The sequence below is a fragment of the Ammospiza nelsoni genome, chromosome 2 (genome assembly GCF_027579445.1).
Source record: "Ammospiza nelsoni isolate bAmmNel1 chromosome 2, bAmmNel1.pri, whole genome shotgun sequence".
NCBI classification, from domain to species: Eukaryota; Metazoa; Chordata; class Aves; order Passeriformes; family Passerellidae; genus Ammospiza; species Ammospiza nelsoni.
Window position 1 is genome coordinate 99,318,019 of NC_080634.1, and position 24,377 is coordinate 99,342,395.

General features: G+C 39.1%; 1 protein-coding gene across 2 annotated transcripts in view; it reads left to right on the plus strand.

The window, feature by feature from the left end:
* TBL1X (transducin beta like 1 X-linked) overlaps positions 1-24,377 on the plus strand; it is a 191,910-nt gene that overhangs the window by 38,172 nt on the left and 129,361 nt on the right. For both annotated transcript variants that reach the window (XM_059493473.1, XM_059493472.1), the window contains exon 2: positions 15,989-16,061. The gene's annotated coding sequence lies outside the window, so the exon portion shown is untranslated. The remainder of the gene's footprint in view (positions 1-15,988; positions 16,062-24,377) is intronic.

Here is a 24,377-nt window from a genome sequence, read left to right on the forward strand (position 1 = left end):
TCCTCCCCACCCTATTGCAGATTTTGGCTTCTTATCATTGGTAATGATGCAACTGATCACTTTTGGAAGGAAAATGTATTATGTGATTGCCTCTGACAGGACTTTCAGTGACTGAAAAGGACTGTTTCTTTAGCAAATCAAATTTCAGTGATGCTTACTTAAAATACGTGCTTTTGATGGAAGCTGAAAGCAATGATCAGGAATTATTGCCCCTGTGGGCAAGGAACAGGAAACCAAAGTGATGGATTAAAGAGTCCTCCAATTAGGAAGCTAGACCAAAAATAAAGATGTGTATTTGGGGAGAAAACAGGAGTGAAACTATGAGTAAATCGAGCACTTAAGCATTTCCTATAAAGGAAGCTCCTGTAGTGATGCAGTGGGCCAGGAGTACTTCCAGTCCAAGAGGTAGAAGCTGAGTTCATAAACCTCCTGACCTGTATTAGATGGGAACTTCACAGGCACCAGCTCTTTCAGCTTAAATTCCACAGAGGGGACACCCTGGTGAAAGTGCTGGAGCTTTTGTGAGAGCAGTTGGCCCCCAGCATTATGACACATGGACAGTCACATTCTGCTGCATGCTTACAGAAATGGGGGAATACTTAATGTACCCTCTCCTTGTGGAGCTGTAGGGAGGTCCTGGTTTCTGGCACTCCTGGGCACAGCACTTGCTGCTGAGCTGCTGCAGTCCCTCCTCTGGGTTACTGGTCCAAAGGGGAGCTACTTGTGAGGCTGGAACCAGAATGTCACCCCAGAATAAAACATTCCCCTGCTGGGCCAGCACTAGCAAATGGAAAATTGGCGAAGTACAAAGAAGCAAGCAAACAAACAATTGTTTTTCATCCACTGGGGGATCTAATATAGGTTGCTGTCTGTACAGAAGCAAGCTTCCATCAGTTACCAAACCCAGATCTGACAGCAGCGTTTTTATAACCACATCAGGACTTCCGAGTGTCACGTAGTGAAACGGAAAATTAAAACTGGCAGACATGCTACTTCTTCACTTGTTGGCTTTCTGAAAAGAAATGTGGTTTTATTACCTTTATTTTGTAATGTAAACTTTGGCCATTTGAATTATTTTTCAAATTTTTCAAATTAGTTCATGATAAGCATTATTCTTCCAGGTATTTTAAGATGAGTGTGATTGATGCAAGGCATTGTCCTGCCTCTGAGGTGTACCTGGCTGGAGCAGCAGATGCACCATGTGGATGGTCAGGACTCCAGGCAGCAAACACCTCCTGTGCAGTGTCTGTAGTAATTGTAAGTCATGGTGGCCTAAGGTTTGCTTTAGTTTATACACATAGGATGTGTTTCTTAGGCAGGGCCATACAGTGAAAGATTGGTGCCGTGGGGGCTCTCTGCTCTGGTTTCCACAACCTTCCGTCTCTGCTCCTGGAGAATGCCAGAGTAGGAGAAGGCTGCCTTGTCAGCTTGTTAAGGGTTAAGTGTTCCTGGGCTTTAGCCAGGGTCATCTTGCAGGTAGAATAGTTTCTAGCTGCCTATTTGCCTGAAAAATCTGTCCATTATATGTTATTTGAACTCATTATGAGGTCATATTTCATTTCAGCCCTGAAGGACTGGCCATTTCTGTATCCCTCATTCACTTCAGGGGATCGTGGGTATATTCTGTAGGCTCTCACTCTTCTCAGATTGTGTGCTGTTGGTCCATTGGTAGTTGCTAATTAGAGAAGATAGGTTGATAAACCTCATGTGTGTGTTTCAGTTTCCAAGATCCCTGAACCCTTGGCATATACTTGATTACCAAAATAATCGAGGGCCTGCACTCAGAGTGATGGGGTAGTATTATACTGGCTTTGTCAAGATTTGTACTAGGAAAAGAAAGAAAAGAATTAAGTGATGGAAAGAGGAAAACTCATTTCCTGCCCTTGTCTACTATGGCTTCTTTTGGTTTATTTTTATGCCAAGGGCAAGAAAATCATTTACAGACAATATTTACCTGCTTCTTTTAACCTCTGTTGCATAAGATGGCTAAATACAGGAATGCACATGCAATATTTATGTTGTCGTGAGACAAAGATATGCTCTTAATTTGGCCTGATCTGAAAACAAAAGCTCTTTTGGTCAGAATCGCTATGGCTTTTATGAAGTCTGTAATTATGTTACAGCCTGTAGTGTTAATGATGTTTACAAGTATCTCTTTTTTCCCTTTCCATTTGGGATTAAACTGGTTCTGTATAAAGACATACCTTGTCTTGATCAGCAATGTCACTGAAATTTGTAAAGCAGTGCTCATTTCATGTATAATGTTAACAGTAGCACTTCTTTTTCTGTGAGGTTGCCTTTCTCGGAAAAATTTTGGTTCTTAGTTCATGACCATTGTGACTGAATCTGCATTTTCTGTCTGGATATTTTCCTGGGCTGTACTTCTGTTCTGAAGAGCTGCTAGGAAATGAATGGCAGTTCATTCAGTGTTTTGCAGGGCTCAGCCACCTGCTGTCAGAGTAGGTCAGAGGATAAACTGTGACTCATTGCAAGAGAGTTCATCTCTACTGGTGGCCACAGCGAGACCTGAAGTCACTGGAGTTATGCAGCAGCCCTGGGGAGGGATTTAACAAAGACTTTATACAATACTGACAAAAATGTGTGGAAAGCATAGCATAAGAAATCATGGGAAATTCTCCATTTCTCTTTGCCCAGTAAGATCTTAACCACGATGCAAGCACCTTCTTTAAGATGAAGATCACTTTGTTATTTCAAAACTGGTTATACTTCTCTGTCTTCTGTTTGACTTTTGCAGGCATAGTTACAGTCTGGACTTTTGTGTTGCACAGAAGTCAACTCACCTCTTCTTTCCTTCAAACTGCATAGGGTCAATGTGACTGTTAAATTGCAAACATTTTGATAAGGGCTGTTTTGACAACATGCAAAAAGACTTGCTGCAAAGAATAAAATGGCTGAAGATAGAAAAAATACTTAATTTCCTTGAACTTAGTGGGATAGACTACTTAGACCCCTGATTTCAATTTCTGTCCTACCCTTTTTCTAAGCACTTTCCTTTCTTCCTTTGTCTTTCAAGGAGGGAATTTTAAAAAAATGAGCATCCAAAGCTAGAAAAAAAGTATTAAAAATAGTGATCTAAAATATTAAAAAGTTTTGAAATAAGTAATTTAAATGGAAAAAAACCATCATGTCATTGGTGATTCAATAAGTATTTTTAAAGGAATTTTCCCTTGAAAAATTCCAGTGTTCTGGGTACATTGAAATGCGTGGGTATCCTGCAGTAATTCAGAGTGGAGTCTTTCTGCTCTCTCATATTTGCCTTTCCCCATCTCAGCAGGGTGTATCCCAAAACAATACATTGACTCATTTTCTTAGTCCCTTTTGGTACTGCAGTGGACTAACCTTGACCTAATATTGGATTGGCTGGAATTGACTCAGAGCAGTGTCTGCTGCTGGTCATTGGTACAGGTCATGTTTCAGGGAAATTGGAAGGCTCTCCCTTTTTAATGCTCCCTGGGGGTATCTCCACTTATTTACCAACATTTTCAGTGAACATATTACCTGTAAGAAATGTTTTACTGTTATTGCATGGAGTCATAGCTCTTTCAGATAGCATGGGTTGTTTTATTGTTATATTGATATTTAGTATAATTGGGATGTAAACTTTATTTAGCATGCTTGATCATCAGGAAGGTGTAGAGATCTTTAAGTAAATATCAGTATCTTGCATCATTTTCCTGTTGCTCTAAGTAGATAACACAATCTTTTCTGGCCTTTTTTTTCTTTTTTAAAAGAGATATTTGACTCATGTCAGGTGGATACAAATCAAAAATCTAATCCTGCAAACAGCAAAGCATGCAAGAAATTCTCTCAGATGAGGATTTTTACTGACATGGAGATTGCTGAGGTGAACAGTGGTTCACTCCATATAGTAAGAAATCCTTGAGTGGAATCATTGGCACTTAGAAGTGTGAAGGTATCTGACAATTGTCAGCTTTAAAATATTTTTTACCTTTATATAAAGAATTACTTCAATGAAAGCACTCCCAAGTGTCTTATCAGAGAAAATACGAATTCTCCAAAGTGTTTCTTTTAAAAGCCTTTCTCAGAGGTCTTGCTATGCAGAATACTCCTCTTCTTGTATCTAGAGCAATTTTCATAGGCTTTGACGAGGCAGTTTATTCTGATATACACCATTAGAGTCTCTTAAATAAAATATAAATAGATTAATATTACCTTTTTTAAAAAATAATTTCTTCATCAGTAGGTCCTGCAGGAGTAATATAAAATTGTATCACAATAATGTTTTTTCTTCCATACTGATTCTTTTTGCTTTTAATGACTCGACACCATTTGGCTCAGCAATAGTATCAGGTATTTAGGTCCAGGCAATTTGTATTAGGAGTTACTCAGTTTCTATGTAAGGCAAATATTTCTACAGATCTTTCAACAAAGCTGTAACTTTGTATCTCAACAACCAACTTCATGTGCTAAATATGGAGTGCTCTGTTCTGTGGAGAATCCCCTGTACTTTGAGTGTATTTCCTTGTACTCAGCTGTTTTGTGTTCCTAGACTCTGAGTCTGCTTGGTGTCGAGGTTCAGCAGGGTTTGGTTTCAGACTCTGGCTGTGGGCAGCCTTGCCAAGTGTCACCTGTGACAGCCTGGAGCCACTGGTGCCTCGCTGTAAATAGCAGTGTCCCACAAGGTTCAGCATTGTTTAACTTGTTCACCAATGGCTTGGATGAGGGGCAGATGCCTCCTCAGCAGGTTCACTGGGGACACAGAGCTGTGAGGAGCGGCTGATACCCCAAAGTGCTGTGCAGCCCTTCAGAAGGACCTCAACAGGGTGCAGAGATGGGCAGGGAAGAACTGTGTGAAGTTCAGCAAAGGCAGGGTCCTGCACCTGGGGAGGAACAGCCCTCTGTGCCAGCACAGACTGGAGTGACCTGCTGGAAAGCAGCTCTGTGGAGCCGGAGCTGGGGGTGCTGGTGGACAACCATCTGTCCATGAGCCAGCAGTGGGTCCTGGGGGCCAGGGAGGCCAGTGGGATCCTGGGGGGCATCAGGGAGAGCATTGCCAGCAGGGAGGTGATCCTGCCCTCTGCTCAGCCCTGCTGAGGCCACATCTGAGTGCTGTGTCCAGCTCTGGGATCCCAAGGACAGGAGGGATATGGAGCTCCTCAAACTGGCTTGATGGAGGGCAACAAAGATAATTAAGGGACAGGAGCCTCTTATGAGAGAGGAGAGCAAGGCTGAGAGGTTCAGCCTTGAGGAGAGACAATTGACAGGGGTCCCAAACAATGTCTGTCAGTATCTGCAGGGATGTGTCAAGGACAGAGCCAGGCTGTGCTTGGTGGTGCCAGGCAGTAGGACAAGAGGCACTGGGCAGAAACTGAAGCACAGGAAGTTCCACCTGAATGTGAGGAAGAACTTATTTACTGTGTGAGTGACCACACAGTTGAACAGGTTGCCCAGAGAGGTTGTGGAGTCTCCCTCATGGGAGACATTCACGAACCATCTGGACACAATCATGTTGGATGAGATGTCCCTACCAGTGGTCCCTTCCAACCATACCCATTCTGTGATGAATTTACTTGATAACACTGAAGTCCCACTAGGATGTCATAAAAATCCTAAAAATGATGGGAGATGTAGTTGATAGTCCACTGCACCGTGTCTGAGTGGCCAGCTGTTACTTTCTGTGGAGAACTTCAGTGGGTCTTTGTGGAATGAGTAGTATTAAGAAATTTTAATTGCTGTGCTGCTGCTTTGATGCAAAATTCAAGAGAGTAAACTGAAGGAAGTAATTTTGGTCTTGTGTGTTTTGCTTTTGATCTTCTGAATAAATTAAAGTTTACTGTAAATTTATCAAAGTTAGGAAACTCAAGCCAAAATCATTACTGAAGTCATGCCCTTAGCAAACCTGGTAAAACACCACTCATAGAAGTTTTGAGTGCTCCTCTTGTAGTTTCTTTCTTCCTTTTTATGGCCATATTGTTTCTGGTTTGCAGGTTATTATCTCACCTGACATCTGCATATGCTGAGACATTATCTTGTGTTGGATCTATACTTTCACATCATACATGTATATGCACACTAAATTTAAAACTACATTAATCACAAGATACTCTTCAGTGTTAGAAAGGAGTGTGCTGTAGATAAACATATGTTTAGGAGCTTTAGGTTCCCTGGGTTTGAAGGGCATTAGGGTTGCTAATATAGGCATAGGCTCTGTGTTGGGTTTACGCTTTTTTTTTTTTTTTTTTGGTCAATTTGGATATAAAGATTAAAAAGTAAAGTTGCAAGGTTAGTCAGAAGGAGTGAGTGGGACCTAGTGACTAGAAATGGAAGTATTGATGAGAATTTGTCCAAACGTGTTGTGGTTTGAAAAACCTCTTTCTTTCATGCTAACATCAAAAACACTGCTCAGATATAGATAATTCAGTATTCTTGAGACATTAATTGAAAGATCAAGCACCATAAGGCAGCAGTGCAAACTTCCTTAATTTAGTCTCATAACTGTGTATTATCCCTGGCCAGTAAGGGTAATTTACTGTAAATCACTGTGATTCTTGTCCTTCCTGATAACACCATATCACATTGTCAGTTTGAAACACTGCCTGCTCATTTTTGCTTGCAAACTGTGCTGCTTCTTTTTTGTACAAAGATCTCAGCATCTGTTTTATACATGCAACCTGTATGCCTTATTTGCAAATGTATCTTGACAAATGTATTTTCCGATTAGGAATGTGACTGGATTTTACTGCTGGGACTTTATAAGAGGTACATACATTTGTGTTCAGATAGAAGTAAATTTTGAATTCTTCTAGATCTGCTGCTAGTTTTCTGCATGGCTATTCCATATTAGAAGTTAAAAGTAGTATCTGTTAGTATGGATAGTAGGATGTATCTATCTTGGTGTCTGTTAGTATGGATAGTTAGTATTAGTAGTATCTGTATGGATACTGAAATTTTGACATATAAATATAATGTACATAGATCCCAATTGCAAACACCAGGAAATAGTTGTCCTGGTTTGCAGATCCCTTACTTTTTGTCAGTATGAGTTAAGCATGCACTCCAGTCAAAAGTATGTGTATATTATATTCCAGGTGTCATAGACCAGGAACCTCACCAGAATTGTGCCTGATATTTATCTGCAATTTCAGGGAAGCATAACCTTTTCCATTATCAGAGACCAAAGGGCTAAACCTCAGATCCTGCTAATGAGCACAGAGGACAGAAAACCATTTTGCAAGCTGGGACAAATTACACTAATGCAGTTTAATAGAATGCTGAGTGATGCTGCAGTTTTGTATGAGAGGGTCGTGATCAGCCTTGGGAGAACTGGGTGTAGGAGGGATTTTCAGAATTTCTGCTGTAAAATGAAACCCAAGCCAGCATGGACAGGTTTCCCCCTCATTGCTGCTGGGCAGTGCGGTAGCTGTGGAGAGAATCTACCTCTTCCTGTAGCTGACTCAGCTCAGCTGGCCAGCAGGAATGTGCTGGGTCATGCCAATTCAGTGGCTTCTGGTCCATACCCTCCTTCAGCAATGCATGAAAGTGCTCTGAAAACATAAATATCTAGAAGGTACATATTTCGTTTGTGGAAGCAATGTAGAGAGTTGTCTACAATTTCTCTGAGGTAGTGTACAGCTGCAGTATTTAATTTTATAAACATTGAATTCTACACCATGGGCTATTAGCAGAAGTGATCCTGTGTGCCTTAGCTGTTTCTGAGCTGTTTCCAGTACCAGCAGTGGGTTACCCTGTGAAGCTGGATCTAAACAGGAAATGGTTAAGGTATATATGTGATAATGAGTGAAAAAGAGAAACCAAGTTTGAGTGTAGCTAAGATATTTATTTTCTGAGAAGGTAGTGTTCTGCTTGACTAGAATGCTTGCTTTATTTATAGAGAAAAGCTCCCATGTCCTTAGCTCACAGGACAGTTCTGGCTCTGCTAGTTGCTTGGTAGAAAAAAATACTTTTTGGAATGTGACTGCAAAACATTCATGGCATTTCTTGGCAAATAAGAGATCTGAGCATTAAGGGAAAGTTGTTCTTGTTTTGTCTAGTTCTAGTAATGTTCATGTTTTGGGCAAACTTTCCACAAAGATAGGATTTTTGGGAGTATTTGATTGTAATAATGAAACTAACCCTATGATGTGAGTGGCTAAAACCTACTGACTTGTGTAGACACCACAAAGCTGTTTGGTACCAACCAGTTAGTCCCTTTGTCCATCATGATTCTTGGACTGTGCATTTTTAGGTTTTCTATGCCTTTTTCTTGTGAAACCAGGAGACTGACACTTCCAGTATGATCTAAACTTTTGAACAAAAAGAACATTCAAATTATAAACTCAGAATCCTGTATAGATTTTTCAGGAGAATATATTAGTGTTGATGAGGGCTTCTGTAGAAGTGGTTATCACTGGACAGCTTTGGCTCTGGCAGCTGAGAGCAAGTATGTGTGAGAGGAGGTGGCCTAGCACCTCGTGACTTGTCTGAATTAAATTGCCACAAAAAGGCACTTTCAGTGCTGGCTGAGGACATAGAGACAAAGCAGGTGGAGGTTTGGCTTTCTAGGTGTCTTCTGTGTGGCTTCTCAGCAGGCTGGTGTGGTAGACAAGTGGCCATGTAGAACCATCCATTTAGAAATTATTTTTGAGTGCAGTATCAAGAGTGCTTGTTACTGTGCACTGTGTAGTTCCTCTGCTTGCTGCTGCAGTTCAGAGGTGTATATTTAGGGTTAAGAATCTGAAAGTCTCAGTTGCTAATTCAGCTCTGCAAGCCCTCTGTGCCTTGTCTGAGACAGGTCACACTTATCTTTATCTCAATATGCAAATATCTAAACTGAGAAGAACATCTGTTAAGATCATAGGAGGTTGTGTAGATGATTTAATGGTTGTAGCAGTCTGAATTAGGTACAGTGCTGTGATAATGCCACTAACATGGCTCAAAGCCACCAGTATGGTGCTGCTGTGAGTCTAATGTGCTTCTGCAATGCATTAGACATGATACTTTTGTAGAGGGAGAGACATGCTAACAGCATTTCCTAAAGCCTTCTTGAGACCTCATTTGTAATGTTGTGTCCAATGGTCCTTTGCAGTGAGCAGAAAGATGAACTTGGATTGGAGCAGGTGCAAGGACAGTTTCATAAGCTGCACGGGAGATTTGTTCTGGAATGACAGTAGAAAGTTAAGTTATGAGATGAGTCTTTGGATTTGAAGTATTGAGGTCTCCAAGGGGTCTGAAGGGAGACTGAAACTGCTTGTTTTGATTATATTTATTTGGCATTAACAACATGCTTCAGCCTTTCCAGTGGTTGCCAGTGGATAAGAGAAGTATGCTTTTTTTGTTCTTCTTCCAAACCTTTTAATAACAACGTATTTTACTTGTTCTCTTCTAGTCCCCACCTTCTAACATTCATCATGGAACCAATTACTAGATCTGGGGTCAGGAGTGAATGGATCCCCTCAGGAAAGGGAACATGCAATGGATTATATTAAACACAGTTCACTTACCGGGATCATTTAGGAGAAGTTGCTACTTAGCAATTACTAAAAGCAAGCGCCTATTGCAAAGACAGAGAAAATAGCAAGTTGTAAAGCTCTAGTACAATTGTAGCCTTTCCTATGGCTGTTTTGCCTTTTGTAGGGTATTGAGGAGCAGTTTGTGGGGTTTAGATACACAATGGGAACTGCAGAACTGAGCATTCATTGTGTGCTTGTCTGCAGTTGCATGTTCATCCCAAAAGGGTCATCCCATGTCTCTGAGCTGTGCTGAGGCACAGGGCAATGCTGGGTTGGTGGTCCAGTGCAGCTGTAGCATTCTTTCTGCCACTCAAACTGTACTGTGTGGTGCAGAGAAGTTTCTCAGTCATTTGTCACCTCCTGTAGCCCAGAAGAACTGTTCTCAGTGATGTCTTGCAGTTTGGTTATCACTCTGCCTTTGCATTTTTGGCCCTTCTGTGAGAAAGTAGTCTTGCAGGGAAGTCAGCATGTCATCAATGACCTCAGATTCAGGGAGGGAACCACAGAAGCAAAATGAGATGTGAAATTCTTTCAAAAGCTCTAAATTTGGTATTAGGTAACCAGAATGTGGGCAGGAAGCAAAGAAAAATAACTGCTTCCATTAGGTTGTCTTGTTTTTTTCAGAAAGCTGCAGTCTGAGAGGGGCATAGTATTTATAAAATATTCATGGCATAGCTGCTTCCTGGTAAGTGTGCAACAGGAGGAAGTGTTGTTCTTAAATTAGCAAGTGAAAAAGTGGCTGATAAAGGATGGGCTACAGATATCTAGATTTTATTCCAGACAGGATTTAAAGAGAAAGTTTCTTTTCAGTGTCTAACTGGAGGGCCAGATAAAAAAGTAAGATGTAACTTCCTGGTGTGGATAGGCTCAGTCCACCACCAAACATTCAGTTGGCTGTGAAAACACTCTATGCTTTATATGATTATGGTAATTAAAAAAAAATGTCTTAGGGAATGGTTATAATGTAAGCCTGGGTGTTTGTAAAATACCTTGTTAGGCAGTGGTGTACTCTCAAGGAAGAGAACTAGTGAAGTAGGATATTGTTCCTGCTTCTACTAGTAACTTGCCATGTGGTTTTACACATATTTCAAAAGGAGACAAATAACTTTGAGTAGATCATTAATGTTATAATTGAGGCCAGTTGAACGTCACTTTTATTTTGTACCATAAAAAAGCAGTAGCTCCCGTTCAGGATGAATTCTCTTTCAAAAATGAACTGAGTTCAGAAGACTGTACTTCTACTTGTCTGACTAAATGTAATAGCAAATCTTTCAAAAATTCTGGCCATAACATTTACATTAAACTGTTAAAATGGATTGACTTATAATTTACTTTGAGATCAAATACAAAAAATGTGCTAGAGATTGTGTTTTAATTGAAGGGACTTATACCATGGAAAAATTCTTTCCGTTCAACACGTTAAAGATCATCAGTGTGGGTGGAAGAATGCACTGAAACCTTCCGTGGACAATTGTGTGACAGCAACTGCACTGTTTACATTTAAACATCTCTGTTACTTTCTAGCAATGCCCTTCACTATGAATTCCTGTAATTAGTGGTTCCTGAAAGTATCAACACCTCCTCTCTCCCTCAGCTCTCTGAAGTGTGAAGCTCAAGGATCAAAGAAATGTTAACTATATTGGCTGTAGGCTGTTTAAAGTACAATCCCAGATGATTTGCTTGCTGGAATGTTCTAGGACTTACCTGTGTGACCAAGCTAACTAGCACCAGCCAGACTATGACAGCTGTAGTGATGGTGCTAAAATCTGCTTGCTCTATAAAGAGATGTTCTGAGGTGAGCTGGGATTCTTTTGGATGAAGATTGTTAAGCAAAAAACCTTTTTATTGCCAAACCCTCCCCACCAGACCCTTTCATGGAAGATTTAAACTAGTTCATTGTGTGATTCTGTCGCCATTGCAATGGTAAATTTTCCATGTCAGGAAACCCTTAGATGGTAAGAATCATTATTTCCCTTCTTCTTGCAGGCTTTGGGGAGGCACAGGCACTTCTGATTTTGATGAGGTGGGGAAAGGGGTCATTCTGGTCTTGGTATTTGTGGGTTTTGGGGGAAAATGTTGGACCTTCATTTGTAAATTATTGTCTTGAGCTTTCTGGCAAGGACCTCTGTGTGGGTGTGAACTTAGTGTATTTTTTGTGTCACTGGTGATGGAAACTAGAATATAAACACCATGGTATAAGGGGATGCCAGGATCTTGTGAGGAAGGGAAAAAAAGTCAGAGTAAAAAGATTTCCTAAGATAAAAGGAGACAAGTACTTGGAGTTGTTCTATGACTTTTTGATCATAGTTTACTGGTGATTTTTTTTTTTTTTTTTGTATTTTGAGGGGTTTCATGATGTGTATGTGTTGGGTGTTTTGTTCTTTATTTAATTCAGAATCAATCTACTACTAATAGATGTGTTAATAATTTCCTGTTATCCTAGCTAGCAAACCCATTTGACTATACTGATTAATAGGATACTCAGAGTGCCAGCTTTGGAGTAATGCCTCAGATCACAAGTGATAATTGGTTTCTGTGTGAGTTGTAGTCATGGCACTAGTTAGGTTTTGAAGCCCAGTTCCCAGAGCATGATTCATATTGACTGTCCTCCTTTCTCCATGGGAGGTGACAGTGGTGAATTTCCTGGGTCAGGCAGTACTGGGGATGGGAGTCAGGATAACTAAATCTCTTTCTGCCCTCAACACCAGCAGGAAATATAAGAAGTGGAAGAACAAGCAATTCTCTGAATTAAATATATTCATGTGACTGTTTGAGACCTCTTCAGAAGAAATAAGAAAAAATGCCATCTTACATTATCCTAACACATATGTTTCAATGTTGAGTGCTTATCAAGATCCAAGTATTTTGAGCATTTTTATTTCCCTGTTGCATTTGGGATCAAATAAAGATAATTAGACACCACTTTAACATGAAAGTGTACTTAACTCAGTGTGGTTGAACAGAGGAATGAGTGATTTATTTGTAAATACTATGTTCATTAATGATATTATATCTATACCTAATTTTTAATGTTGGACAAAAAAAGATTGCGGGAAGGTTATGTTGTTGTAGTGTACCTAAATATTTTTGGTAATTTGCTATTTAAATATAAAAAACTAACTATTGTGCAGTCCCATGGAAAAGGTGAAGGGTAATGATTAAAAGTTACTCTTGGTGAGATGCTGATTGAACACAAGAGGAAAAATTTTCATAATGGGAACAATCAGCTGTTGGAATAATATCCCCAGGGAAGCTGTGGATTCCTCAACATTGGGTGTTCTAAGATTTGTCTGGACAGGGTGCTGGGCCATCTTACCTAGACTGGGCTTCTGCCATGGAAGGTTGGATCGGGCAATTCAAGAAGTCACTTCCAACCTGGTATTCTGTAATATTCTAGAATCATCTTGAATTCAGCCTACGAACCCACCCACACAACAAAGGCAGGGAAGTTTGAGACGGAATAGGAAGATGTCTTTGTTTAGCTCATACTTTCTGGCAAAAATAGATGAAGGTATGCTACAGACTACTTTCTTCTGTAGAATAATAATAATAACTTATCCTTGGTAAATAGTGCCAAGAAAACCCTGTTTTTAATTAATACCCCTTTTTCCCTCCCCCATAGTACTTAATATATTTGACAGAATCAAGGGCTGTTTTTTCTTTGAAAAAAATGTTTTAAGAAAGTATATGTAACTTGCTGTTAACTTGGATGTAGATTGAGTTTAGGTCGAGACTTAGACTCCAAGTGACTTTATTGTGGTTCATTGTAGAAGCAATTTGTGTTTGAATGTAAAAGAGTGGATGGTGTTAATCTAACAGCAAGACAGAAGTAGCTACAGTCCACAAAGCCTTCATACAGCTGCCTTGACATCTAAATATATAGGTGTCTGTAGTGAGGTATTTAAATGCCTAAAATTCTATTTCTGCACTGCTGGTTGGGGTTTTCTTCTGCCCCAGTTCTTCAGGGATCCTGAAATGAAGTGTTCCTGCTCATTAGCCCTTGTACAGATCTCTTTAGCACCCGTCATTAGGAGTGAATTCTGCACGAAGCGTAGCAGCCATGGCTGTGGCATGCTAATCACAGAGACTGCCTAGGAGCCAGGAAAACACATGGAGTTAGTTGTTGAGAAGAAATTTGGAAACTGCCAGGGCAAGAGGGAGGCACAGGAAGTGAATGGGGGAGTAAAGAAGTGGGAAAAACATTGGAAGGTGAAAAGTGGTATGGAAACAGGAACAGATCTGTGAAGGGTGCAGAAAGGTGAGAGATGGAAAGGAGTGCTGGTACAGGAGAGCTGGAAGCTAATTGGACTCTGGTTACTGGGTGGGAGCAGTATGTTGTATAATGAAGGGGTTGAGAATGCTCAAATGGTCACTGAGAGGAGGCAGAGAGGCAGGACTGGGATCCCAAATAGAAACTGAGCCTAAAGACAAGAGTGGATGGGGGCAGTAGCACATGTCCTCAGGATTGGCAACAATGAAGCTAGGATGAGAAGTTTTGAGGAAGCTTGAATATCTGTATTGAGCAAGATGGAGCTCCTCCATTTCAATGGCTACTGTCTTAAAAAAGCCAAGCTCTGAAAGCTGCCATGAGTAAGGAGCTGCTGGGAAGGCACAGAATTAAGATTGTCTAAAATATGTTAACTGAGCTCCCCTGGACATTTGCATTGTGATACAGTTTTAAATTCTATGATCTCAGAATTTTATGGTCTTTCCAAGTGGAACAGATGTGTATGAAGACTGCAGCAAAGAAGGACAGGTCTCTGGAAACCTGCTTTTATTTGTTGTAGAAACCCTAAGATAGATAGTGAATGGGGCAGCTCACAAGTGAGGGGAGACGTGTGCCACCTTAATTAGGAAGCTAGGTGGATACAGCTTCTCCAGGAAATTAGTTAAGGTATTATAGAAAGCTAAATACTCTGAAAAAATGACCTTTAGGAACCTGGTTGAACAGCAAAATTTGTAACTTTGCTCCTGATTCTGCAGCTTTCTTGTCTCTGGGATCACATGGTGCCCTTGGCAGGGCTGCGTTGTTACCTGGCAGCACCAAAGGGAGCTCTGTCCCAGGACAGGCATTTCTGTCCTCAGAGTGCTGCTCTGGAGAGCACAGGGTGACCTGGAGCAGGGAGTGTGTGGAGCTGTGCTGTGGCCATGTGGAATGCAGCCACTGGGTTGAGTTCCACAACTCTGTTCTAGCTACTTATTCCCTGGGTAAGGCTGGGGTCCTGTGGAAAAAAACCTGTTTGTTATCACCTCATACAACATCAGACAAACTAGATTTGAACAAGGGTGCCCAATTAACTGCAAATCCTTGGAAAAAAACTTCTTAGTTTTTTAGAAGAGCTTATCTTAAAAATTTGTTAGTTTCCACATCATTGGATGATACCTATCTTATATTAGGGTTTTATTTGGGGTGTTGATGTGTGTATATAGCTGGTGACTTCTGTTTCTTTAAATGGTGTGCTTTCTGTACATTTCTTGTGGGAAAATATGTGCAAAAAACCTAGGAAAATCTAGGAACTATGGTTACAGTGAGTTTTTAAATTTCTGTTGACTTCTGGTAAAATCTTACTTGAAAAATTGTACCTTGATTAATTTCCCAATTATATATTTACTTGCGTGATGGAGAAGACAAAAATTATTTTCCTTTGATCTGATGTAATTGGAGCTGTGTTTTAAGGGAGCTTAATTCAATCTATCTGATTATATCCTTACCATAGCCAAAAGTAAGGCTGCAATTGCTATTTAAGGAGACTGGTTACAGAGGTTGTGTCATATCAAATACATTGCTTTTCTACTCTCTTACTGTTAAATGGGCTGCTCTAAATTAGATGGTCTAATTCTGGAAAATTTGAATACGTGCAGGTGGACTTTTGTGTCAGCAAAGCCACACTTATTTAATTGGTGCTCCATATGTCTGCAAAAATTGATTCCATATGGTTGAATGGCACATTTTGAAAATGCTTTTTTAATTCATACTAGTGCCAGGAGAAAGAATAACTTGATTTTTTGAGCTCCTTAACTAAGTGACAGTGCACCTGTACACGAACCTTTTTTCAGTTTTTAAAGCAGTAATTGCATACGTAGGATTTGCTTGTCACATGTTAACAACTTTAAGGTGGTTTAAATATATGGCTGACAAAGGCTTAACTGTGTGCTCTGTGTTTATTCTCCTAAAAACAAGTGATGAAATACCCCTAAACCATGCAATCCCACCATCTATTAGGTTGAATTTACATGAGATTTCTTACAAAATACTCTTTCATTTAGGGTCATGGTAAATCTAAATATATATATACTGGTCAAATAAATTTTTTTACATGGGGAAAACAGCTTTGAGTTTGCTTTAGGTTAACCATATTGATGGGAAATAATCCTGTGAGAAAAACTGGGGATCTGAATTATTAAATTGGGGCCATAAAAGTTGATATAATCAAGAGATGAGCTTACGAGGAGTAATGTAAATTAATTTTTTTATTTGTTTATTTTATTGTGCACAGGTACCTAAGGATAAAACTGGCCTGAAGGGAAAATCTGGGGCAAACTGGGGACCTTGACTGTTCTTGCACCTGAGTAAGTGAATACTTAGTGGAAATAAGTTTTACAAAATGTTAAGACTGTGAAATATTTTTCAGCATCTCTGTGCCTAATTGCTGTTGTAGCTTTAGACAAAAATTTGGCTTTTGAATTAACAAAGACCAGAAGTGGTTGGGTACCTGCAAGGGAGGGACTATGCTGTAGAGCCTTCAGTGCTTTGTGGTACGCTTTGTTTTTATTGCTACCCTTGAAGTCTCCACAGAATGAAACGTAGCTTATGAATAGGATTTCTTGGTATTTTGATGTTCTGCCTTTGCAGTTATTTATCTTCAGAGTTATGTCTGAGTTTCTTAAAGCTTAACTTGATCTTGCTGGTTTGTAATCATAGTAAGGAACTGAGACTCAGCAGAGCTGAAGGTCAGGCCAGGTTAAATATGAGGTCAGCAGAGGCTGAAGGCTGAGAAGATGAGCTCGTGGAAGGTTGTCTTGGAAAGGAGGAATGCTCATTTCATGAGGGGTGTTTTTTGAGACAAAAACTATTGTCTTGATTGGGTTTGCTTTCACTAAAACAGGACAGTGACAGCTTTTCTTCATCAGCTTGGATGGGGCATGTGGAAGATATTCCTTGGTATCTGGAGTCCCCCAGTCCCAAACCCAGCCTGCGCAGTTTTCTGAAAGGCAGGAAGAGTCTTTGCCATTTATCCACATAGCTTTCTTTCCTGGCAACCCAGGCATTATTCTGGTTGCAAATAATTATTTTACATGTTGAGAAGGTACGGTGATGTGTTACTTATTATTTAATGCATTTATTTAATCATACATATTCATATATGACATGTCTGTAATATTAATAAGCAGATACATTTTTCATAGCATGAAACTCCTTTCTACTCATAACATATTTTTAAAAATGGGCAAGTTAATTGAGTTTTCTGAAACAATTGCCAGAGCTGGAGCCTTTCTTTCTACTGGCATTTCTCATGCTAAAAGAATTATCTTTGGTTTTAGAGAGCTTTACTAAGCTGAATATCCTTACTGGTATCTACATTAAATTTTGAAAACAATACCTACCAGCTGAAAGTCTCTCAGTGTAATCTGGCCTAAACTTGTTACCAGTGCTGCTTATTCCAAATCTGTTCTGTGGTTTATTCGTATTCTTCTACTTAATTAATGAACTTACAAATTGATATCCATCACATCACTGCATAAAAAAGTGTATTTCATTTTGCTAGAGTATTTATTGTGTTTATCCCTGCAGTAGAGTAGTAGACAAAAATGTCTCTCATTGCTTTCAGTATTAAAGAGAATTATAAATGTAACCTAAAATTCTGCCAGGCTTTGTGAGCTATGCACACATAAGACTTTTAATTCATTAAGAAATACGTCATGGTAGCATTTAGTATTATTGTTTTTTTATTTGTAAGTTAGGTGAGTTACAAATAATGCCTGAGACTGTATTATAAGTAACTGGTTGCTTTCCTGTTTTAGCAGTTCTCATTGAAGTTCTGGTTCCTTGCCTTGCACTTGCTGTGTATAGTTTTAGGAATTAAGTCTCTGGACTAGTGAACAGGTGTAAGGTTTATTAAAGAAGAGAAGTTGAGTGTTCTTAAATGATAGTGGCATGTTTTGAAACCCCAGTAGGCTCAACAGCTCTGTTTTAAATCCAGCAGGGACCTTTGAGAGAGGTTTTTACCTTGTTTCTTTTAACTTCTATACTAACATGAAGCAAATGTTTTCATTTATTTCCTGTGTTATCAGTCCTACTCTGCATATTTTAGTCTATAGCTTTTGACAGTGATGAAAGGCAGCTATTTCCCAACCTTTTGTATTTTGGGTGCTACATAAGCTCAGCTGTTCATTTTGAGAATGTTTTCTTCTCCTGATTTTTCCTGTTTCCTCATTTGAAAGGCAGCACTAGAAATCCCAGATACAGTTGCAGTCTTCTTGGAATTGTAATTTAGATTTTGTGCCCATGTATTTGAGACAGGAGCTTGCCCATACAAAAGGAAAGCAGTCATTCTGCTGGACTGGAGGACCTGTGGGTACAGTGACAAAGATACTGTGTCAGTACTGTGTTACTTTGTACTTGAAAATGGTCCTTAATTGTGGTCTAATAAGGTAGAAATCAAGAACTAGTGAACTAAGAAATGGAGATAATCCAATTGCATTGTGTAGTGTGTTCCTTCATGAATATAGGATTGATCTCTGGCTGTTTTACCCAGTTTATTATTTGCCAGTTACTGTAGTTACTGCATCACCTACAGATTTTCTCATTCAGACTTGAAATTGAGTGCCTTGGGGCAAGATTTTCTCTGTTAAGCATGAAAATGAACTGGCCTTGGTTTGAGAGCATCCTGTGTGCAGCAGTTCTCGTGCCTGCTGCTCTGGAAAGATCAACTGGTTCTGAGCAAATCTACATCTGGGCATGAAGCAAGATAAGTGCAGCAGGGATGTAACCCTTGCTCTGCTGCCCTCTGTTCTTTCCCAGGGTGTTATCTGTGTGGGTATTATCTGTGCCCTGTTCAGAGCCTGGAGTGAAGCTGCCTGGTGCTGGTGCTGTAGCCTGTTGATACCGTAGGATGAAGCTTCTTCAACTTCTTTTAGCAGTTAATTTCACAGAGATGGCTATTTTTTTTTTTTTTGTAAATCACAGTGTATGGTTTCTGACAGCTTTTAAAGATGTCATATGCTCTGCTGTTTATAGTGTAGAAGTCTCTGGGGATTTAAAACTTTCTCTACAGTATCTCTCTCACAGAGATCAATTAAGTTTCTAATTAAAGTTTTATCAACCTAGCATCTATTGAAATCCTAAAAATGTTGGTGTCTGTTGAGACAAACATAGGAGGTTTTCTAATCTCATGAGAAAATTTTTGTTGAGGATTGTTGGGGTTTTTTTTATATTTTTGAGTGTTTCTTTGTTGTTCACAGAGTGGTGTTTGAATAATGGAAAGCTTGAGTAGCTGAAATTTTTAATGAAAAGGTGCCAAAAAAAATTATTTAAACAATTTTATTGATTAAAATAGCTTGTTCTCAGCTAGCAAAACTGTAGTTTTAATCCTTCCCCATTCTTTTTGTCTTTGAAAGACTACTTATTTTGATCAGACCTAAAATGTTGATGACAATTATATCTCTTTGTTTCACCTGAAGCCTTTCTTTCATGTTTGGAAAGTTGTATATCACTACATATGAAAGGTACCAAAGTCCTGAGGTGGGCCTCAGCATTAAAATATGTAGACACTTTTGCTTTATGAGGCTGTAAACCAGATAATTCATCACTACTGACAACCTGGAGGTAGATGTGGGCTTTTAAAGAACAATATGTTATATTACAAATTCCTTGGGAGGGAAAGTGTTTGTTTTTAGGGATTCCTGGAGGGTGGAAGCCTATTAGGATGGTATTGTATGTGTAATAATTCATGTACTTGGCCTAAATTGTTTTTTTTTTCCTTTTTTTTTTTCAGGTCTAAGACCATTTAAACATTCTGTCATAATCATAATAATAATTAGTAGCATCCTCTGTGCAAACACCGAAGAGAGGGGGAAGGTTTTTTTTTATTTTTGGAGTGTAATATTCTCAGTATCTATATAAATAAATGATAGTGTGTGGCATGATTCACATGAATAGAAATGCAGCTGTATTGCTGCTGTCTGCCCAAACAGCAAGAAATGAGAGAGAAAGAGGAGGTGACAGGGGGATATGAATCTGAGAGGAGAATTGTGGCATGAATAAATTGACACTGTGGTTTTTCTTGGGGGGGGGGGGACACTCATTACAGGAGGCTTCATCTGTTTGCTGCTTTCCCATATTTAGAAAGCATCTTTAGTGATCCTTTTTGCAAACAGCTCATGCAGTAACTGGCAAAACAGAAGCAATTAGTGGTGTAATCTCAAAGGGAATCTCAAGCTTCACTTTAAGTGCAATGATTAAATCCACTAGAATGATAACCATTGCTGCCAAGAACTCCTGTAATTGGCCACTAATGTATTTTGTTGCAGCAGTCGATAACTGCTGCATTTCATGCACATAATTAGTAATGCATACACGTTTGGTCAGTAAAATTGAAAATCCTGATAACCGAGGGTGGAGGGGGTGGAAGGAGCACAGAGCTGGAGAGCTGAAATACTGCTCTGTTGATAGTACCTAACTAGAGCTGTGTGCTTCAACAAAACAAGTGTCCTACTGTGCTGGAATACAAATGGGCTGTCTGTGGCAGGATATAGCAAAGACATTTGGCAGAGAGGGATTTGAAAGCTTCTGGCATAATGTAATTGAATTGGCCATTTCTTTAAAGATACAGCAAATTGTTTGCTGCAGCATTCATCATCGTGAGGAAGGTCAGACAGCTTGCCAAACATATGATATTCATAATAAAAAGTAAAACGGTGACGCTTATATTTAAACACAAGTCATGTTATCATATTTGTAAAAGCTGCAGAAATGAATGGGAATATTTTTGGTGGTGCTGAGCATTAGTAATCTAAGTAAGACTGTAATTCAAGAAGGGGACAGCTTCTCAGCAAAGATCCACAGGGAAATTCAGCTACTGAGCAACATATGATCTCCCTGATTGGAGAGGGTAGTAGGTGTTTTGGCAGGATTATTGCTGACTCTCTCTTCTGATCACTTAAGGGAAGATTAACTTGTATGATTCTATTTTTTGCCTTTTAAGAAAACAAAGGGAAAAATAACAAAGAAGAAGGACTTGAGTCATTAAAAAGAGACAAAATTTGAACAAAGCGTTGCTGGGGGTTTTTTGTCAGTTATGCTGTGACAATTAAGATGATGCAACAACCTGTAGCATATCTGAAATGTTCTGTGAAATGCTCTGTATTGGTGTGCTGGGAAACCCCTCTCGAGTCACATCCAGAACCCTGAACGTAAATTGCCTGGTGGCAGAGGCTTTGGGCCATGCAGTGATGCCTCTGCAAATGAGTAGCTGTTAGCTCTTAGGTTCTAACACATTCAGGAGACTGGCATTTTGATTTCTTGCACCACTGCACCACTGATAGGGTTGGAAATGGGAATCAAAATAATTAGATTGGATATATAGATCCCAGCAAACCAGCCAAGAAAGCGGCTGGGCTGGGGAGGGCTGCTCTGAATTCTAAAATGTGCCAGTGCTGTTTTTATGAGAGGGTGAGGACAGGAGGAGTAAACTAGAGTGCAGATGCTCACCATTTATATTCAAAGCATGTAATAAAATAATTGAATGTATGCTTCCTCCTATTAAAGCCTGTTAAAATCAGTAATAAAGTACATTACTGTTGTATTAAAAAGAGAGCACAAATTTTCAGGTAATATATCTTAGTTGTATACACAGCGTACAGATAAGCAGACTGGGAAGTGTTTTTTTGCATTATCCAAAGCATTTGTCTTTCTGGTACAGGACTGTTCCCATCAGTTCATTTTCTGTTACTTAGTCCAGCAGTATCTTTGCAGTATTCCCTCTGGCAGTTTTTTACAGGCCAGCAGTCATTTCCCTCCAAAAAGCCTTTCCTTCTAGTTCCTCAATATTTTTATATAAAAACCCCAACAAAAATAAACCACCAAAAAAGCCCTCATTTTCCATGTACTCCTTTTTGAGTTTCCACAGCTGTTAGAAAATGTCATCCTTTTTCTATGCACATTCTTCCTTTAGATATTTGTAAACAATTATCCCACTGTCTCTTTGCCTACTTTACCATTTTTCACCTGCAAAAAAATTATCTTTCTTTACTCAAATGTTAGTTCTTCACCTTTTTGCTTTCCAGAGACCCACCTTCATTTAATCAGGAGATTCAAGAGTCTAGGTTCTCCTAAATCTCTAGAGAATATATATTTTCTTCTATTATCATGATTTCTGGTGCTTTTCTTTTTAAATTTTTACTCTCTAGATTGACTGCCCTTATTACCTCCTACATCATGTATATCTCAGTGCACTCTCTCCCTTCCTTCTCTACCTTCCTTATTACTGATCTGAATTTTTTTCGTACCAAACATGTTAAGTCTTGCATTTTCCCAAGCCATACCTTGCTTTCTATTTGTATTTCTATTTTTGCTTTTCATTGCATTAAATCCCAAGAACTTGTGTCTGCAACTCCATATCTATCAAGTCAATGTTGAGCATCCATCCAGAGTCGCCTGTTGGTTTGTGTGCACTCTTGCATGAGGAAAGCAGTGGTTGCAGGATCTCCTGTGCTTTGAAGCCAGATGCACAGGACTGTGTCTCTGGTAATTCTGTATGATAATAACACATGGGAAGTGCTTGCCTACTTTTGCAGAAGTCTGTCCTGCATGATGTCCCTAAAGTACCAACTTAATCCGTAAGCAAATACAGCAGTTACTGGCTCCAGTTGTAGTCACTGGAAAAAGCTATGTTGAGCTGTTTCTGAGCTAAATATCAACATTTTGTTCCTGTTTGCCTGCTTTGGTCTCCAGGAGGTTTTAGGTGTTAGTTTTCTTATTATTGTGCTCTTAATCCATTCATAATTTCACATTACTCAGTTGTAAAGATAGTGATGAGAAATAGCAAGGTGATGTCTTCTTGTGTTAATCTGTACAAGCCCATAATATCTGAAGCTCCTTCAGCAGTTGTCATTTGTGTATCCTGAAGGTGTCCCAGTCAGTGATTCAATGTTTTGAAGTAAGATTGCAAGACTAACAAATAAAAAGTGAGTTTGCTGTCCATGTGGAATGGAGGACATTTCGCTGGTGTGGGAGTGCAACATGGATGAGTGGTACCCATACCAGGAGCTCAGAGAATTTGGGTTTACTGCAGAAATAGTTTGGTGGTTCTTCAGGAGCTAATTTTTATAGTAGAAAACATAAAATCCAATCCTTTTTGTTAAAAGAAGACTGAAATTATGAGTTGGCCATCATCTGGTAATTACCATGTGAAGGTTTATGATATGAGAAGGCTCTTCTTGTTTGGATGCTATGGAAATAAACTGATGCACTGGAAATAAGAACAAGAATTCAAACAGGAAACAGATTTTTATTCATTGAAGTTGAGACAAGGAATTAGCTGAAATTTTTACATCCAGCTCAGATGAATTTCTAAAATAAAATTTCTTTCAGCGTGTTTAATGCAAGAATTGAATGTTTGAGTTCAAAACTTGTGTTTTTGAGGAAACACAACAGAGGTAGGAGGTAACTTTTGTTTCTTGTTGGATTTGTACTTATTAAGGCCTTCAGTTAGGGTTTGGGCTCTCATCCAGACTGGTTATTTAGTTCAGATGATGGTCACAGGTTTCTGGAGGGCAGTTGCTGTGCAAGAAATAGTTCAGTCAAGCTCCAAAGGCTAGCTCTTAAAACACACAGCTCACTTACAAGCCCATTAAGGATTGACCTATGTTGGGAGTTTATTTAAATACTTGGCACTGTTCTTTAACCTAGGGAGTCTGGGAAAAAAAATATTGTTTTGTTTTTTAATACATTTTTCCTCGACCTTTATCTGCAGCAAAATTGGCTGGCAGTATCACAGCAGGTCTAAATGCAACATTTTATTTATGGCATTAATTTTATAGAAGAACAAATGGAGTTTGGAGACAAGAAGAAATTAAAGACTCCTTAGCTTTTTTAGATTAATAACTTGCTGAATGTGAATGAATGCAAATGTCACTGACTTGAACAAAGAGATCAAATTAAATACCTTGGGCAGGTTACACAATGTCTGTCCAAGGGGACTGCAACACTTGATCCCTGTGTTCTGTCTGCTGCCATTGAGACAACAGTATAGCAGTGTATTGCACAGGTAACTTTTTCTGCACCTTTTAGGGTGTTAACTGCTAGTAAATATTTCCTGTTCCAATGTATAAATAACCTTTTATGATATGAATTCTAGGTAATGAAAACCCTTGCATATTTCAGCACCACAGTACATCATTTATTTTATAAATAAAATAAATGCAGATATATTTAATCTTCTATTGTAGATTTATTAAAATCATACAATATAAACATCAGGACATGTCATACATCTAACTTGAATGTGCTGTAACTCAGGACAAACTGGCCTTTTTCTTCCTTGCCTGAAAGAATTTCTATGCTTATCTTATCCTTGGTTATTGGAACTGAATTTATGCCCTTCTTCTACAATAATCTTCAGAACTAAGGATGTTCAGTGAACGTCTTATCCCTTGCAACTTTTCACTGATAATGCACATTTTATGGGATGATTCCTTTTGCTGTGCAGCTAATAACTCAGCATGTTATTCTGTGTTCACTTAGCTTTTGGAGGCCATCTTAAAAATATGCAAAAGAATATTCAAATTACTTTTCTTTTTCTGATCTCTTATGCCAACACTTAGAAACATGGTGAATTGTCACATCTTGTGAGATAGTATATAATCAAGGATTTTTCTTTTTATTCT